At 34.6% G+C, this 20,654-nt stretch overlaps 1 long non-coding RNA gene across 1 annotated transcript; it reads right to left on the reverse strand.

Moving 5' to 3' along the window:
* Positions 1–4,974: 4,974 nt before the first annotated feature.
* On the reverse strand, positions 4,975–8,861 carry LOC128559074 (uncharacterized). Its single transcript, XR_008372121.1, has 3 exons — positions 8,428–8,861; positions 6,094–6,368; positions 4,975–5,861 (listed from the first exon to the last, which is right to left on the reverse strand). It is a non-coding gene; the product is annotated as an uncharacterized LOC128559074 (long non-coding RNA).
* Positions 8,862–20,654: the final 11,793 nt, after the last annotated feature.

A 20,654-nucleotide genomic window follows, 5' to 3' on the forward strand; every position in this document is an offset into this window, starting at 1 on the left:
CAAATAGATTCAATAGAAAGCTTGCTTTTGGTATTACCATTCTGCTGCAAGAAAAATTTGCAAGCGTCAATACCATCTGCATGAGGAATATTGCTGTAAAGTGAACAAAAAAAGCATTGTCCTTTAAAGTCGGGACTGCTTTGCGTTTAGTAATAAAGTCTGCAGAGTCCCTAATGTAAGAAGGTAAATTTCCATGTGAGGTTTCAAAATTCCATCAAGATATGCAGAAATATTTTCAGTTATTGAGTTACAACCTGATACAATAGGTCTGCCCGGAAAACCTAATGGCAATTCATTATTATGTTCTTTGTGAATTTTGGGAAGAACATAAAATTGTGGAGTTCTTACATTGTATGGCACTCGAAATAGTTCTTTATCATTACAATCTATTGAATTCAAAGTATTAAGAATTTCTTGTTGCAAGTTTTGCACTGGATTATAATCTGGATTTTTATAGTACAATTCATTATTTAATTGTCTGTGGACCTCGGCACTATAGTCACTTTGGTTCATTATAACAATAGTAGAGCTTTTATCTGCTTTTTTATAACAATGTTATCATCCTGTGCTAATGACTTCAGTGCAGTTTGTTCATCTTGCGAAATATTTGAATGAAAATAATACCTTTTATTTGTTTTTAACAGTTCATGTGTAATCGCATCAATGTAAAAATCTTATGATGTATCACGTCCTGCTGGCGGGATAAATGTTGTTTCTTTATATGTCCTCTTTTTGGGGGTAATTCTTTTCAAAATATGTGGAATCAACACTATCATCACCATCATTAGGTGTAGGAGCAAAACATTCTTTAAGTCTGAGTCTTCTACTAAATTCAAAAATATTTTTTAAGTTCAGTTTCAACATGTGGTTTCGGTTTTAAACAAAATTTCAAACCTTTTCCTAAAAGTTGGTATTCTGTATTTGTTAAGGTCCGGCTAGACAGATTTAAAACCGTCTCTTTTCCATGTTGAATTTCCTTCCAAATCTTCTTTTGCTTTCTCCATTGCTTTCTGTTCTGGATTCTTTCAAATCTTCTGTTTCTTTTAGTTTTTGCAGAAGTTTTAACATTTCTGTTATGGCTGTTTGGAGTGTTTCCTTTTGTTTGTTGTTGTTGTTGTTGTTTAATCCCCTTGTGCGGCATTCGCGTATGTTTTTCTCGGAGCGTTGCCTGGGGCTGACAAGTTTCTTGACTGTTGAGTTGAATTGTTTTCAATTCTGTTTGTCTGTTGTTGTTTTGATCTATCTTTTACATGTTTTCTGTTTGTGATTGTTAGTTTCAGTTGCAGAGTCTCTCTTTTGCTGTTGTTTAGTTCCACTTGAATGAACAGACGGCTTGTTTTTTCTCTTTCCTGTTGCTTGCTATTTTTAGCTTAGATGGTTTCTTTTTTTTGTTATCAGGTATTGCTGTCCCTTTGTTTTTATCCAATGATTTTCTAACATTGTTGGTGATTTTCCCTGCTGCGTTTTGTTCAGTACCATTAATTTGTGAATCTCTTGACTGTATGAGACTTTTCAATTTCTTATTTTGTTTCTCAGTTGTCATGTTCTTTTTTATTTCATTTTTTTCAAACACATATTGAGATCTATATAAAAGTGAGTCATCTTCTAATACTTCTTTAGGATTTGATTCTAGAGTTATCATGTTTGGTTTAGAATCATTAAGCTGCTTGCTATGTACTTCACACACTAACCTTGTTATATCCAAGGATGTTTTCTGCAGAACTCTATTGACCACATTTTGTAAACGGCTGTTATCGCCAACTTGAAGCCTTAGTTGAAGTCCTTTAGGGGGTACTCCTTCACTTAAACAGTTCTCCAGAAACCGAATGTGCATCGCTTTTCTCATTTGAAAGTCAGCAAGTTTTTCAATCTGTTTCACATCTGTTTCACATTATGTTCCACTGTATAATCCATAGTGAATGAAGGATCTATGTAGATGCTATGTTCTTCCAGTATAAGATATTAATCAATTGAAAACGGAAGAACAACTTCAAACTGGATTTTTATTTATTTCCAACTAGTTTCGGCTTTCAATGCATTCATCAGGGGTATAATGTTTACAATCAATAACGTTGATGACGTCATGTAGAACCAAGACCGGCACACAAATTCAAATTACAATTACATATTTAATACACGGTACTAGACTTCTCACCACATACATTAGGGGATACTCCTTCACTTAAACAGTTCTCCAGAAACCGAATGTGCATCGCTTTTCTCATTTGAAAGTCAGAAAGTTTTTCAATCTGTTTCACATTATTTTCCACTGTATAATCCATAGTGAATGAAGGATCTATGTAGATACTATGTTCTTTCAGTATAAGATATAATACAATTGAAAACGGAAGAACAACTTCAAACTGGTTTTTAATTTATTCCCAACTAGTTTCGGCTTTCAATGCCTTCATCAGGGGTATAATGTTTACAATCAATAACCTTGATGACGTCATGTAGAACCAAGACCGCCACACAAATTCAAATTACAATTACACATTTAATACACGGTACTAGACTTGTCACCACATACATTTGTACAAAACTAATATACCAATTGGTGTTCAGTGCTGGGTGAGATACTTAAATTGGTACTGTTTCCAGCACTATCGACTGAATTCTGAGGAGGTAGATATGACGCCCGCTGTGGGCTCTGCCGGAAATATATTGTTTCATCCATTCCAGGTGGGGACCTTGTCGACTACCTACGTTAAAGGGCGACTTTGGTAGCCAAGGGGAACCTTCGAATGATTGAAACTGATTGCTTACTAATGGTTCACTGACCCAGCAATCTAAGAGTGGTAGAGGATGGCACTCTAGACCACTTATTCCCTTCTCTGTTTCTACAAATTCGTAATCTTGGATTGGGTGTAGTCAATTTTCAGGATGTGACTCATTTGAACTAAATGACGTATGATTGACCTCCATTTTAGATATCGGAAATTATGAAATGATAGCAAACAATACTCATTACATTTTAATATATACGTTTCAATATATATATATATATATATAAAACACATGTGAAGTCATTTTATTTATTTGATTTATATATATATATATATATATATATATATATATATATATATAAACACAATATCCATACGGACTTGTTTTGACGGACCAATAATCATGCCCTAAATTGTTTCAAAATTGATTTATATTTGATATTAAAATTCAAAGGAAACCTTTTATTTTACAGTGAGTTTGTTTCTCAGTCTCATCAGGATTTTGTAATTAATACGCATGACAATTCGGTCGAGTAGACAGCAATCTGACTGACTAAAGTACTTGATATTCTAAACAAAGATCTGATGAAGACCCATTCACATTCATCTTTCTGTATATTTGGATTTCCGGAATTGCTTTTTTTTCGCAAATCTATTTCTGTTTGAACCAATCAGACGATTCGTTTCAACAAGCATTTTGCTGAGCCATCCAAATAGGGTCGAATGCCACAGGATGAGAAAACTGTGAAGTCAGTTCGGTACTCGAACCCGGGACCCCTCGCTTTCAGGGCGAGTGCTCTACCGACTAAGCTAACCGGCTGTCTGACACCTGACGCGACCAAGTCCGTTTCGTAAACTTTTTTTTTCTCAAAACACATAGGGTGTAGTCGCGATGTGGTCATCATAACAATTGTAAATATAAAAATCGCTATCTAAATATAGACTTTTAAAACTTCTACTTTCACTTACAAAATGTCGCCAGCAAGGCCAAATGCTCCCCAAAATTAATTTAGCTAAAGCACACATTTCCGTGTTTTTATCTATATTGTCATAATGAAGTTGAACTTCCTCTTTTTCATAACACTGTTCAATATATCCCTTCGGCATCTCTTTCCGACGTACTTGTCTTTCTGACGGTTGGCATTTAGGGCTTTCTGTAATCTCGCGAGACGATATTTCACGCTTGATTTGACCGCATTGTAAACAGGGGGAGGAGTTTCGTTCATTTTGACAGCCGGATAAAAAATGGAAATAAGACAAGTAATTCTACTCTAAAAAATATATAACTTACCTTCTTACATGTTCTTTTGTTAATTCCAAAAATTCCAATTAAAAAATCATAAAATTCATCATTATAAAGTATTTTTTCAATAACCAAAACATTCCTCGTCTGCATTGTGACATCATATGCATTGATGACATAATCAACTTTTGTGTTTCATGTACAGGGTGTTTCCAAAAATTCGATCCATTTTTACCTACCTTCTTATGAGTGGTAGTATTTTTTCTTGTAGTTTCAAAGTACTGTTAAGAGGAAGTACAGAACTACTTACATCACTCAGGGTGTTACAGATGCATATAACATAGTAAAAGAACACCATCTACCTGTGGAACGTGTTGCCAAACCATTTGGCATACCAATTACAACATTAAAAGACAGAATAAGGGGAAAAACATCAGTAGATGTCCTTAAGTCTGGTACTCCTCCTCTATTCTCACAAGAACAGGAAGCATTTCTGAGTCAACACCTTATTACAATGGCTGAGATTGGTTTTGGATATATCCGGCAGGAAACAATTAACTTAGCCTCAGATTATGCTGTGCATCTTGGCCTAAGAGAACAAGACAAACCTCTTTCTAAACAGTGTTTTTATAACTTTCTGAACCGATGGCCTAGCATTAAAGTTGTGAAACCTAGATCTTTGGAGATGGCAAGAAGTGCAACCCGCCCGGCTATTGACCAGTACTTTAATGAACTAAACAAAATTCTCACCAAATACAACTTAAAAGATAAACCACATTGCATTTATAATATTGATGAGAAAGGTCTTTCACTTGAACATAGGCCACCAAAAATTGTCACAGGTATTCATTATAAACCACAGGCTGTTACATGTGGAAAGTCGAAAACAGTCACTGTGATTGATGGAGGAAATGCTGTTGGAAACCAAGTAAATTTTCACATAACGTATTTTTTATGTTGCACTATTAATTAAGATATTTTCACTTAAGAATTTGCAATTTTTTAATGCATACTGTTATTTATAGTTAACATACATGAAATATACAATCATATATACATAGATTTTTTTTAATTTGTATTATGTATAATTTTTCCAAACAATTTGTTAGATGCAAAAAATGTAGTTGTTGCAATACTAAATTCTTAATATAACTGACTGATAATAGTTAGGTAATTAATCTATAACTGACTGGTTATAATTAGGTAATCTGTCTATAAAAAAGATATAAATATCATATAAAATGATAAAACAATGTTCATGTTGTTTTATTGATCACCTCCCTTTTTCGTATTTCCTGGTGTAAGGATGCTTCCAGGTCTACTTGAAGGCTGTACTTCTGGCACGTCTGGAACAGTATCAGAATCTGGGTGGTCTAACATTGAAGTGTTCAGAAAGTATATGACAGAGCATCTAGAGCCACACCTACCCTCTCGGGCTGACGGTTGTAAGGTGCTCGTATTGTATGATGGTCACAGAAGTCATGTTTTCTTGGGGCTGATTGAGTGGGCACAGAAGAATGGTATTGTTTTGTTTGTTCTCCCCCCTCACTGTAGCCATTTACTACAGCCTCTGGACGTAAGTTGTTACGGGCCTTTTGAAAAAATCCTGGAATCATGCCTGTCATCAACACCTTCGACAGTCTGGAGGTTGTTTGATTACCAGATTTGATGTGTGCAAGATTTGCTGTAAGGCATACACTTCTTTTCTTTCTGCAAGTAACATCCAGTCCGCCTTCAAACATTGTGGGGTATATCCATTTAACCCAAATGTAGTGCCAGATTCTGCTCTTGCACCTGCTTCAGTTTTTAGACCAGCACCTGATACCACAGAGAACCATGAACAAGAACAGGCCCTTGCTGTTGATGACTGCAATACTGATGCAAGGCTCTTCCTGGAAAAGAGAGGTGGGGAAATTTTGAAACATGTTCCAGTTAAAAAGGTAAGAAATACCTTAAGTAATGTTGAGAGTGGAAAACCTATTACTGCACAAATTGGCTATGAAAAAATCAAAGAACATGTAAAAAGTAATGCCAAACCAAGTCTGAAAAAAAAAAGCAGACTGCTCCAGGGAATAGAGTTGTAGCAGCAGATAAGAAGAAAACTAACTTAAAGAAAACACATACCGTTACTGAACCCATTCCGAGTACATCTGGTATTCAGGCAGCCCAGACAGAATACTCGTCCTCTTCTGAATCTGAAGATGACACTGATGTGTGCTACATTTGTCAAAAAATCCATCCTGAGGAGCTCAAGAATTGCATCAGTCTAACTATTGTCTCTTGGGCATGCTGTGATAAATGCAATGGCTGGGTACACCTTGGATTCTGTTCCCCAGTCAGGGTTATTAGAAGAGGTGACTCCTTCCTGTGTCCAAAGTGCACAGGTACAGAGGAGTAAACTGTAACATTAACATTTGCCATTACATTGTACATAGTGTTCTGTTGTGTTAACATTTATAAAAAAAAACGGCTAAAAACAAAAAGAAGTGTTAAAACGTTACAAATTTAGTGTTTAGTTACTGTTGGACATGTGTCAAATTTAAACTTTGAAGAAAAAACATGTATTGCGGTATTTTTGGGCAGTGACTGTAGCTTACATCATATCGGCGGAAAGTGATGACGTCATACACATATTATACTAATGTGAGTGCCGCCATATTTGTTTTGATTTGATAAGGATGAAAACCTGTTTTCAGGAAGATATTCAAACAATATAGGTAGGACACTTTGTTGTTTACTGTTTTACAGTCTTTTTTTTAATTTATAAGGTTTGTGCTATAAATACATCCGTTTGTTTGCTTATACCGTCAGAAAAAGATGCCACCGGGATACATTTGTTTTTTTTTTCTTTTCTGTCTTACATTATTTTGGCCAATCATCCTTTTCCTGCTTGACTTTAAGAAATGTGTTGACATATAAAGTAATGGGACCCCTTTCCCTTGCAACAGGATCATATAGAGTGACTTTTTTCAAAGTACTCTGTTTCATAAATGCAATCAAACCTGTATCCCTTATCAAGGGTTTTTAACTTCGTCCTTTTGCCCAAGTTCCTATAAATGCTCCTTCTTTGTTTGTATGCAAACATTAAATTTGTTGATACGATTCAAAACATAGCTTGCACATAGATGGTAGCAATATATTGTTCATTTTACAAGGCAAGGCAGGTATGAACAAGTCACACGGTGGAATAGCATAACACTTAAATACCCTTCATATTTACCAATCTCGGCATTTTTTTTTCTGTAATTGTACTTGTGTGACCCAGTGGATTTTTCCTGTCTTATTGATGACGGATAAAAGGGATGTCACAACTTTATACTCGATAGTGTCGTCATCAGTTGCTTGTTTAAATGTGTAAATGCCTGTGTTCGACCCCCGAAGAAAGCATCTCTAGGTTTTAAGGGAGTTACAATATCAAGCTCTCCTATTAAAGGCCTCACTGCTGTGTGTTCTTTTAATTCATTTTCAAACTCCAAGATAGATACTGTAAGTGTAACAAAGTTCTTCTATATACTCCTGTTTTGTCAAAGTGTATTGATACAACTCCCCTGGTTAGTTGATTGACAGAATTTACTGTTGACATTGAATATAATTCCGGATTACCATGCCTGAAATCACCATGAAACTCTAAAAAAAGAATTTCTTATCTCCTATTCCATAATAATTATCTACCCTGTAAGGTCCAATTACCTTTTTGCCTCCATTTCTAGCATGCTGTATACGAATACCCAAAGCATGAGACTAGTATTGAACCCATTGTAAGACTTTCATAGATTGAACCTGTTCGGGATTGTAACCATGTGTAGGAATTATACAAATACTGTTTTCTTTGAGAAAGTCTTTTCTAAACAGTGTTTAACAAGCGGCGGCAATGGCAATGTTATTCTTAAATGGATCAACTTGGGAACTTTGAGGAAGTCAGCTCTAAATTTGAGACAACATGGTCTACATCTGACCGACAATTCTTTGATATTTCCTCTTTAAAATCAAACGATGGGTGTTTATTGGCTTCATACTACTCCATAAAATCTGTTCTTGAATCGGTTTTTATACCATCGGGATTGTAATATTTCATATCCGGTAAATGATTTAGTACAGAAGTTTGATTATCTTGTCGGTTAAAGAGATGGGGAAAGTAACCTTTAGGTGATTTAGAAAGTCCAAACATGGCTGGCAGTTTTGAAAAAGCCATTGGCAAAAAAGTAAACGAAATCAATCATTTTGATTTTACAATCTGGAACTATCAAGAACATGACTTTTCCACCATTAGGTATCACAGTCGGAACGATAGCATTTGTGTACAAATATTGGAGAATGGAGTAGGAGTCATAACCTTGGGAATTTTGACATACGACGGTAGCATTGAAATTTTCTTAATAAAATAACCATCTGCAGATTGTATCGATAGTATTTCGTCCCGAAAATATCAGTTCATTGTTCAACACAACTAACACTCACCCAACTCTCTATCCATGCATATAGTACACACTTTGTGAACCACATATAGATTCCGTATATGTTTAACGTAGCCTCCCGTTATTATACATTAATGAACCATAGTTACACTTGCGTAAAACAGCTTTGTACCGGCCACTGGTTAGGCTAACTGCCCGACGTTACATAGCCTACATGCTAAAGAAAAACGGGACTTTATATACATACTCTGATATCTCATTGCGCGTATATTTGACAATTGACTATACTACGCTGTAACCTGTACAAATATGATTGTAGAATTTGTATATCCGGGATAAATAAGATATTCAATGACATCGTTTCAACTTATGTATTAATTGAACTTTCTCAAAGTATTTTTTAAATAAAATTACTTTAGATAAACATGAGCCACTTTTGAATGAATTAATCGATCGCTCTCCAATCCAAAATGGTCACACTCATGCTTAGTTTGTATTCTTCAAGTTGATATTGTTTTGCACTGTTTTACAAGTCTTAAATAACTTTTACATAAAACATCTAGAAGGGAATATTCTCACTGCAAATGCATTGTGAAAGAAGTAAAGAGTGTTTAAAATGCATTTTTTATTTATTACATCAAACAGGTACAATAAATTGTAACTACTTTATTTTCCCCCGCTTTTCGCTTTTATTACAGGGGGATAATTATTTGTTGTAATGACGAACATATCGGATATTGTGCACCTTGTTAAGACATAAAACTAAAAAACATAATAATAACGTTTTATTTTTTAATTTGCTCACCTTCTTGCTCGCCAAAAAATAAAGGACGTTTAAAGGCTCTATCTTTCTTTAAAATATTATAAACGATAATTTTTGTTTCTAAAAATGTCGAATCAAGAAAAGAAATCATGCGCAAGTCAAATCATTATAGAAAATGAATTCATTAACCTTAACACGATATTTCATTTTGTAGGAGCACAAGCCAGTTCTCAATTTTCTGCACCTTAATGATAACAGTAATCTTTCTTTTAATTGTTAGTTTATGACAACGCAATTCTATGAATTCATATCTCTTTAAAATTGATCGTTATGCAAATCAAATGGACATTTATTATCATATTATATCTCCTATTTGTATTGATTCAGAAATTTGACCACACTCATTTAAAGATAGAAACATTTTGTCATTTTATATCCTCGTGGTTTTATCTCATATACACGAAACATTATTCGGTATAGTTTGTTTGAACGGGACTCACTAATGTGGCGATATACGCAATCCTAATTTATATACCAAGAAAAATTAAATACATTTGATGAAAATTTTATACATCTTGAGATATATAAGTGAAAACATATCGTTAAAAGCGTGCACTAAGGCAATCTTGGGAACATCCATTTCGTACGGTATACGAGACAGTTGCGTTCTATAAATATAACTGTTTACTGTTTTGTTGCTATTAAAAGTTTTGCTAATAAGTCCTCGACCAAGTGCTATACATATATTCGGATGATAAATCAGTTGTGAGAGTCAGGCGCGTTTCTGAAATAAAAAACAAAACAAAAAACAACATCTAATTAACTTGTGTCTGTATAAATAAACAAGGTTCGGACTGGAAAACGCCACTATTACTATATTTAGTTTCCTATTAAAAGCAATAGGAGTGACAGGCGTTACTAAAATACCCCAATGTAAAGTATAATATTATAATATAAGAACGCATTCATCAGACAATATCATTCTGACATCAGAATTCTAGACCTTAACATGTACTTTTTCCAAACGATGTGGAATTGTTTCACCAATGAGGACGAAGTGATAAATTTTGACGTCACGTAGTCAAAAGAATATGTCCCCGGGGTAAGGTTTCCTTCGTAGAAACGCTATCTCTTTTGAAATCTCCGATATTTGTAATGAAGGCGAGTAACTGCCAAGGAGGAGGGAGGTGAATGAGGAGGATGAGGAAGTAGGAGGGATGATGTAAATGTGGAGTAGGAGATAGGTGGAGGAGGAAGGAGGAGGAGGAGGAGGGAGGTGGAGTAAAGGGGAGGAGGAGAAGGGAGGTGGAGGTAAGAGGGAGATAGAGAAGGGGGAGAGAGGCGTAGCAGGGGTATGGTTGAGGGAGGAGGAGGGAGTAGAAGGAGGAGAATGTGGAGGAGGAGGGAGGTGGAGGAGAAAGGAAATAGAGGAAGGAGGAGGGAGGTGGATGAGGAGGGAGGTGGGTGAAGAATGAGATTAATTGATTAATAAGGAGAGGAGGAGGGAGGTACCGGAGGAGAATGAGGAGGAGGAGGCTTGAAATTCAGGGATAAAGTTGTAGAACCTACTGGAAAAACCAACGTGGTCATTGCTGCTTATAAAACAGCTCAAATTATGTTCTTACTTAGAAAAGCTAGGACCCCGCGTGTTGTACACGGATACCGATTCTTTTGTATTTACACGATTATTTAGGTGATCTTACAGACGAATTAAAAAGGAATTAACATTGAGATCTTTATGGCTAGTGGACGAAAAAGTTATGTATATCAATTATAAAATCCTGATGAGGTGCGGAAGCAAACTCACTGTAACATAAAAGGTATCACTCTGATTTTAAAAATCAAATGTCAATCAATTTTGAAACTATTGAGGACATGATAATTTGTCCTTCAAACCAAGTCGTAACGGTGACAGAGTCTTTTAAAAATATGCCGAGACCGTGATCAGGCTAGACTTTTAACGATGACGCAAGCGAAGAAACATAGGATTACATAAGAGATGGACGTATATCATACCCGTATGGATATTGACTATATATAGATATTATAACGTATTTTGAAATGTTATTTACACAAAAATAAAAGATGAACAGTGCCGTACTGTTTATTTCTCATTATTTCTAATATCTAAAATGGAGGCCAATCGTACGTCATTTCAGTCAAATGAGTCCCTACCCGAAAATTGACTACACCAATCCAAGATAGCAGCTTTATATAGACAAAAAAGGGAAAACGGGGTCTAGAGTGCCATCCTCCACTACTCAAGGATTATCTCCAGTAAGCTGTGAAATGTCCTAGTCTCAAATAATTCTAATAGATTCTTTTGAATGTTTGATATATATTTTTTCACTTGATTTTCTCAGTGTTTCTTTATAAACACTTTAATTTCAACAATAAAATCAAAGTAAAAGTGTTATGTTTGGAAATCTTTATGGAAAAAGAAACTAGAATACTAGAATAATAACTCAATTGAAATAATACTTTTGTATACTCATTGCATTTGGGCGATATGATATCTTCCAGAATACTGAGGACATATTAGCTAAAAAAAGACATTTTCCAAGCAGTGAAAATTCCCTACTGTGGGGCACATATATATCGTTATCAGATTTGACCATTTGTTGCTATTATTGTTGACAGACATACAAAAGGATTGACAGACAAACATAACCCAAACACAGACACAGAGACAAACAGACAAATTACTCGAATTTATGGCCCATATTCTTGTATGGCTGTCCATCAGGGTTTTGATATAATATTTGCGTGAATGAAAACATACATTCAGGCATTACTTCACGTTTGCAGTACACAACATTCTTACGCTCTCTTACATTCTCTTGTTTCCTTGTTCTGGTAAGGTAGTAAATTTAATAATAATGCGATGAAAGTGTTTTGAAATTTGAATAATAACTGAATAATTTTACTAAAATAAATAAGCCAATCGGACAAGTCAGTACTATAAACTAACAGACTACTAACCATATAAACATGAAATATTAGTCCTGAACTAGACTTTATGAATATTATTATGATATAGATTTAAAATTCTTTTAAGGCAGCTTACTAAATAAAGACCATGATTTAGAAATGCTGACGTTTTGTTATATAAGATATTAATTTATCTATTTATTTTAGCATTGTATTTCAATGTTTTATGTGATCGATGTTCATATATCTGTCAAGTTTTGGGTTAACTATAATTGTGACAATATCTGAGGTATCTTCCAAGCAGTATACACGATGAAGGTTTCCTAGATATACTTGACTTGCTGTACCCCTAGACTTGCTTCACGTCTTAGACTTGCTTCGCTTCTTAGACGTGCTTCACTTCCTGGACTTGCTTCACGTATTAGATTTGCTTCGCTTCTTAGACTTGCTTCGCTTCTTAGACTTGCTGCTCTAATTTAAATTGCTCCTTTCACTAGACTTGCTGCGCAACCTGGACTTGCTGCACTTGGAAGACTTACTCCTCCGAATTAGACTTGCTCCTGTTACTGGACTTGCTGCGCAACCTGGACTTGCTGCACTTGGAAGACTTACTCCTCCGAATTGGACTTGCTCCTGTTACTGGACTTGCTGCACAACCTGGACTTGCTGCACTTGGAAGACTTACTCTTCCAAATTGGACTTGCTCCTTTTACTGGACTTGCTGCGCAACCTGGACATGCTGCGCTTGGAAGACTTACTCTTCCAAATTGGACTTGCTCGTTTTACTGGACTTGCTGCGCAACCTGGACTTTCTGCACTTGGAAGACATACTCTTCCGAATTGGACTTGCTCCTCTTACTGGACTTGCTGCGCAACCTGGACTTGCTGCACTTGGAAGACTTATTCTTCTGAATTAGACTTGCTCCTCTTACTGGACTTGCTGCGCAACCTGGACTTGCTGCACTTGGAAAACTAATTCTTCCGAATTGGGCTTACACATTTTACTGGACTTGCTGGGCAACCTGGACTTGCTGCACTTGGAAGACTTACTCTTCCGAATTGGACTTGCTGCGCAACCTGGACTTGCTGCGCTTTGGAGACGTACTCCTCTAACTGAAACTCTTAAGTTTCGTTAGTGACAATACTGGAGGTTTCTTTCTAAACCTTATTTTTTTCTCTCTTTTTTTATTTCTAATCCATTTCAAGTATATATACAAAACGCCCGAACCGGACAGAGAGACGCCATTGTGACGTCACGCAAACAAAAATAGCATACACAAAATGGCGGCAAATTGTGTTTGTTTTATACAAATAAATTGATATTTTTGACAATATCTAAATATATGAAGAAATTAAATGAAATTGATGTTTATAGGAATTGTACCATTAAACATTTTGTAATATGTTATGTTAAAAATACAGTGCTGAGATATGGATCCTTTATTCTTTCCTTCTCACAACATTGTGGTAAAATCTAGAATGCATTAATGTCCCGAGATGACCTGAGCTAACCACAGAAATTTCCACAGATGTTATCAGTGCCTGAAATTCACACCCAGAAAATTTGTTAACGTTATGACCTGAACACTCACGGTGTTAATTATATGTGCCAAACATCCAAAAAATCCCTTGAACAAGCAAAGCCGGACTTTAAACAAGAAACTCTGTCTCTACTTTATTTAATGATTTAAATGCTACGGATATATACTTGCATGTATTTGGGAAATAGATTTTAGTTGTGTGTGCTTTGTTGGCAAATTAATCACGGTTTTGAACAATAAAAAAGTATTTTATTTGCCAACAAAGCACGCAACACTAGAATATATTTCCATTCTAACACGTTCTAACACGTTCGAATTACATTTGCCTATATGCCTTTTGCATTAAAAGTCAATGTTTTGATTTGATACTTTTAATTTGTAAGAGCTGTAACATATTACTTACAATAATCTAAATTGCGTTCTTTAATGTTTAGGACATAGAATATGTGATAAACAAACTACCTGACAATTACAAGTTCTGCCATATTAACCAATACGACGGATACTTAAATATTTTTCAAAAGTGTCCTCTTTTAAAAAGGAATGCTATTTGTAAATAGATAAAAGTAAACAGTTGCTGAGACCTATGTTCAACCTATTTATGTGACATTTCAGCACTGGGAAATTATTGAAAAGATATGTAACAGTGCATTGAAAATGGTGAGTTTTTAAAAGCATTGATCAAAAGTCCCCTAAAACAGTCCTTTTCCAGATTTCAATGTATAATTCAATAAACTGACGTTTGTGTTGTAGATTGATATGCATGCTGAATTTGCATGTGAAAAAAACAACCTTTCTTTCTTAAATTTTGTTGTTGTTTGCTTTTATTCTCAGAGCTAAGCGTTAAGTATTTCTAAAGGTATTTGTAAAAGTGTTGCGTTCTTTAACTTATTCAACGAAAGTATTTCAGAATCGCAAACCACGTGACTTCCATCTCTTCTGCACAAACTGCACTTATAATAAACTTGCTACAGTTGTTCTGTTTTTTCAAACATTTCATGGCCATATGGTTATTAAAGTCAAAGACTTTTTTTCATATCGTTTCATAGGTGGTCCGTAGGCCAAGGCCAAAAAATTGAAAGTCGTAACCCAGAAATACGGCAAAGGTTTAGCTATACCGTGATGTTATACTATTATTCTGGAAACGTTTAAGGGTGGATGTCGGTCTAAGCAACATGTCAGTAAAATTGAATGACGATTTTAAAATCATTGGTGTCTAATGAATACAATTTCGCATTATATAGAGATAACGCTGATTTGGACGATGGAAAAGAAATATATGTGACATTTATTATAATAAATCTTATCTATGTATGCCTAAAATGATCAATAAATTACATTGGTTGAAAAAGTAGGGGTTGATTTACCCCACCCACCACATTACTGCATATACTTACGTAAGAACTCTTAAGAACTTCTAATCCTTTAAAAAGGAATAGAACCCTCATGTTAATACTAAAGAAAACAAAATGGATGAATAATTAACTAGAAAATCAGAGACCTTTGCACTGTTATATCAGTTTGCTAAACCTATGGTTACTGTTTCATTTCTGGGCGATTTGCATACTGACAGACCTATTCTTTGCAAGTGGAGTAGAAATTACTCACTTATTGCAAAAGCTGATACGACGGAAGTTCCATGTGGAGGTCATCAAAAGAGAAGCAGATCCAGCAATATAAATCATTATTCAAGATGACAGCTATTTCAAATTAATCCGAAATTTTTTACATATGAGCAAATGCCTCCAAAATTGTCATATTTTGATGACTAATTCTCTTCTGTGCTGGCTTGGATCTTTTTGTATCATTACGTACCTTTTAAATAAATCACTAAAATTTAAGTTTGTTAAACTACCAGCAAAATAGGTTATTTAGTAACACAGAGTATTCAAATTAAGATGGCCAGCATTTTGCAAATTTTCAAATAACTGCCTAACGTTCAATGAAACATGTACGTATGAAAGAGGTGTAGCTCTTCAAATTTCAACGCTATAACAGAAATCACCTGATATTTATTAAACACGTTTCAAAGAATTTTACCGCTCACAAAATGATCATCTGAAATCAGTTACATGTACAAATATTGACGAGCTACTTCTGTTCAAATGTTCAGTATTATAAAACAATTCAAATAAGTTTTCAAGGGATTAAAGTTCGGATATAATTCAGATAAATGTTATAAAGAAACTGTCATGTCATTTTCAAACTGGCCGCCAAAAATAAGTTTGCAAATATACGGATGAGATCTAAGTAATCATTGCAGTGATAGAAGTCATCTGATGTTGATAGAATTTTTTCAATTGAAAATTACGTTATCAACATGAGCTACTTCTCTTAATTAGATTGGTGCCATTTTCAAACTGTGTACGTAACAGACATTACAATAATACAATTTAAATGCTGCTTTTATTCCTTTTAGAATTAAACATGTTACTCGTCTAATGTGCAAAGGTAATGGAGTGCATTCTCATATAATGAAAAGAAGTTCTACACTGACATATTTTCGCCCAAGGTAGCAGAATGTTAAAGGCTGTTTTGATTTAATTATACTAAGAAAAATAAAAATGTGGAGTTTACCTTAAAAATTAGAGATGCGGGAAAATATTCAGTTGCGTTATCTTTTGATTTGGGGCTAGGGGTAGCGTAGTGTGATTTTAGGCGAAAATGAATTCGGTGACCCTATAATTTTATTTTATTTATTTTTTTCAATCGAGGGAAAATGAACTTTTCAACAATATGTTTGTTTTTGGTCAAATTCTATCGTTTGGGTTTTACATGAGACAGGATTTAAACAAACATTGTATTCAAAACTTAACGTCGTATTAGTCGCTCTTACGTCACTGTAACGTAAATATTAACTTTCACGTTAAAAGATCTCTACAAATAATGCATAACTTTAAAGACATTTTAAATGAAAATATGATGAGTAACCAGCAAATCGATACTTGTTGAATGAATAGAGCGATTTACGAAAACAGTCGAGCGGACCTGAAATCATAAAAAAGTCGACGTCAATAGCCGTGTTTGAAAGATTGCATAGAAAAGATACAGAAATATAAAAAAATAAAATACGCATACTTTGAGGAATATGCTGAATTTTATATTAAATACAATGTCGAAACAGAACCCGATAACTTCAACTTAAAATGTGTATAGAAATACACTGTCACGTCATGACGTTGCGTTTCGATGCCCCTATTTTTATTTGCGTATGGCAATTTTCAAAGTTATGTTGCGAAATATCAACCGTGAACTCATACCTATTCTATTTCATTTATTTAATCAACATGCCTAAAAAAATGTAATGCCAGAAAATAAAAAAACTTTCAATAATTGCTTAGATATAGCTTGAAAATTTGTTCTTGAGTATTCACTTGCAATATGAAAAACTGTAAACAGGGAGGGAAAAAAATAAATTTGGACCATTTTCTACTAAATAATGTTGGAAAAACAAACTTTTCCGTGATAAAAGCAGGTACCGCTAGGTGGCGCTACACGTAACACATTAGACAGGAAGTGTGCAAAATACATATGCATTTTTGAAAAATATAGTCTTCAGTCTACATTTAGACCAAAGTTCTTTAATGTACATTAATATTTGACTTTTTTGGTCTAAGTTATGGAGCCACTTTAAATGGTAATCGTCAATATATTTTTCTTTTCGACTACATGATCTATACATCTTTAACTAATGTATGTATCTTTAAACTATTTGAAAAGGCATATTTTTTCCAGTTTAACCTTGCCTGATGCGACAGATTCTGCCTTTTTCGATCAGTGTAGATCATGATCAGCCTGCACATCCATGCAGCCATGCAGTCTGATCATGATCTGCACTGTTCGTCATTTATATAATATGTTTCTGGTATGCACCTCTTTCAGCAGTTAATGGTTATGTCCAAGTTGTAAGTTGGGCAAATGCATTATAGAAATTCAGCAGGATAAGGTTAATATAAATCACCAATAAAATCACCAATATTTTCTAAGTCATAAAGACTTGAGACAAAAGTTATTTATTAAAAATATTCACGGACTTGCTTTTTATGGAGTTAAATGATTATTATTTTTTCAGGTATTTATTTTAGCAAATATTTGGTTTTAAGCATTATGACATTTATTGATTTGCATTTTGCAATATAAAAGTAGCATTTATCATTATTCAATAGTATCCTTTATTGAGAGTATTAATTTATCATAGAACCATTAAGGTGTTTATTATTGTAAGAGCTTAGCAAGAAGCAACTAGTGTCTTTGCATTTATAATTTGACATTTACAGTGTCAGACTATTATCTATGGAAATCCATTCTAATTGCCAAATGCTTAATTTTAAAACAGTGCAAAATGCTGTTGCCAAATGCTTAATGTACAAATATTGACTGCCAAACGGCGATTCACAAATGATAAATGCCAGTAGTTAATTGAGAGCTGTGAAACAATATATATGCCAAGTTCTAACTACTAAGTGCTTAGTCAAGGAAATACTTATACATACGAAGGGATGAATGCTTGTCCTCTGTTACATAACTTTGCCCTTTGTTACATAACTTTGTTGTTTTGAGTAAACTGTAGACACGATTGAACATGTTATTGTTTCAATTCAGACTGGTAGTTACATGCATTTGTTTATGAAATGCCTAAGCTTCTTCACATTAAATTTAGCGTTTTGCATGTAATACTAGTATAGATGACAATGACTATGTTCACAAATAGTATGAGATTTATAATCAATGTCCCTGTAGGAGTGGCTTATCAAATTCGTTCTGGCTACAGAGAATACGTTACCTCCGTATGACATCTCAAAAAGCAACTGTAGTAGACAAACTTAAAAACCTGAAAACTTCAACATTTTCACATTAATATGTGTTGCAGTCACACACAGAAATGACTGCAAATATTATTGACAAATATTAGATGATACTGTGACTGTCCAGCTTCAATGTTGTTAGACGGGCCTAGCACGTGATCGTCAATACACATTTTAAAACTGCAGTAGTAGAACCATCTGACATTTGGCAAGTCAGTTGAATTGTCTCTTACCTAACGTATAACAATAGGTTAACTGCTAAAATATTCATAGTTCATAGCAAATACAAAGCAAACAGTTAATTTACATAATATTAATACAATATTACAAAGATTAGCCTGCATGAGAACATATGTTGGAAAATGAAAAGCGCGTCCGCATTGCAGTCATGTCAACAGTTTCAAAATAGCTTAAAGCACACAGATTTGGATGCGTGTCTGATCTGCTTAAACCAAGTTTCATGGCAGTATTGTGAAGCGTTACAAAATAATGCAAATAGCTTACGCTTAAAGATGGTATTGATGTTCTAAATTGTGACTAACTAACTTACAATGGAATCATTTTGATATAAAGGGCAAATAGATATTTTTATCATATAGCTATATAAATTCTGTCAAAAATACAGCTTGCATACTGCAAGGAAATACGAACAGTCTGAAAAAAAATCCCGTATTGTACCTTCCAAAATCCTGTAATGTACTGTATTGTATGTTGCCGGACTACTTTTATTAATATGCATGAGCTGACACAGTTATGTAAATAGCGCACACAAAAACATCACTCATTTCATTTTGACATAAACAAACATTTAAGACTTCGTTCGATTGCAAATAAAAAACCCCAAAAAGATGGAGGTATATAATAAAAGGGTCATTACAACAGTAGCTCGATCTGGGATTTTGTATTCGGCCGGCTCTCGTGGATTTTGCAAGAACGGATCACACTCGGCGAATGCGCGCCTCGTGAGATCCGATCTGGCAAAATCCACTCGAGTCGAATACAGCATCCCAGATCGAGTTACTGTTGTAATAACCATATTGTATTAATCAGACCTAAAAGTACAATGTAAAAAGCTAATTCTTCTCAAGACAGAAGAAGTAATGACCTGTTTGAAGTAGTCTTTAGAATTCCATATTACATTTTTCAGAAATATCCTAGATTTGATGCGTGTAAATATAAAATTTCTGTATATGAAAATGAACATGTAATCAAAAATAGATACCAAACTTCTGTCAAGTCTTCCAGTTAGCTAGGCGATAAGAATTTCACGAAAAGTCTTGTTCTTCACTCCTTTTCCTCCGATCCTGTTTCTTCTTCGCTTGATATATCTGATTCAGACTCATCTTTAGGCATATTACCAGCATCAAGAAGAGAATAATTTCTACCGGAATTTCTAAACTTCTGAATTGAAAATAGCCCAGGTACCAAATGACACTCGCAACATGTGCACAACACCCTAATACCCTTGCACCAACTTTGCATGTGCAATACCATCCTTTAATAGGGTCATCTGGATTTGGTTCGAACAGTATCCACAAGGAGTGTTCCATACTATTTTAAACATGAGTAGTACTTTCTCTTCCTTATGCACGTATAGTAGATTATCTCCATCTTCCATATGTTCTCTTGTGTAGTAAGGGACTTGCTATAATTTGTATACACCTAGTGTAATGTCCCGTAGCTGGTCATAAGTAATTATATGAAAGCAGTCTAGACATTCATCTTTTGAATCTACCAAATAATAAACAACCCTTTTGGTAAGCATTCAAGTTTCCTGAAGACGTTCAAACAGGTCATTACTTCGTCTAGAAGGAATTAACATTTTTCGCGCAATATCTGCAGATTCTGGTTGGTCTTGGCTGAAAGGTCTTCTATATTTGTTAATCAATGCACCAGTAATTTGCAAATAATCTGTGATGACAGGAATTGTGTTTTTGCTAATTACTTTATCCAAAACTTTGAATTGTTTAAGTCTGCCATTGGCACTTTCAACTACCCATCTCACCTTTATTATAAGTCGATTTAGATTTGCTTCTTGGCAACTGTGCTGATTTTGCCCCTTCTTTAAAAAACTTGGCATACGCACTTGAATACCTCTCTCCTCAAGAAATCCTTTACTGTCCCTAAAACCTGTGTCAACAATACATGTGTCATTTTCCTTCACCCAATCATCAATATTTCCTTCATTAGTTGCTAACATGTGTTTTGCTAGGATATAACCATCTGTGCC

Source organism: Mercenaria mercenaria, chromosome 8, assembly GCF_021730395.1.
Source record: "Mercenaria mercenaria strain notata chromosome 8, MADL_Memer_1, whole genome shotgun sequence".
Classification (NCBI taxonomy): domain Eukaryota; kingdom Metazoa; phylum Mollusca; class Bivalvia; order Venerida; family Veneridae; genus Mercenaria; species Mercenaria mercenaria.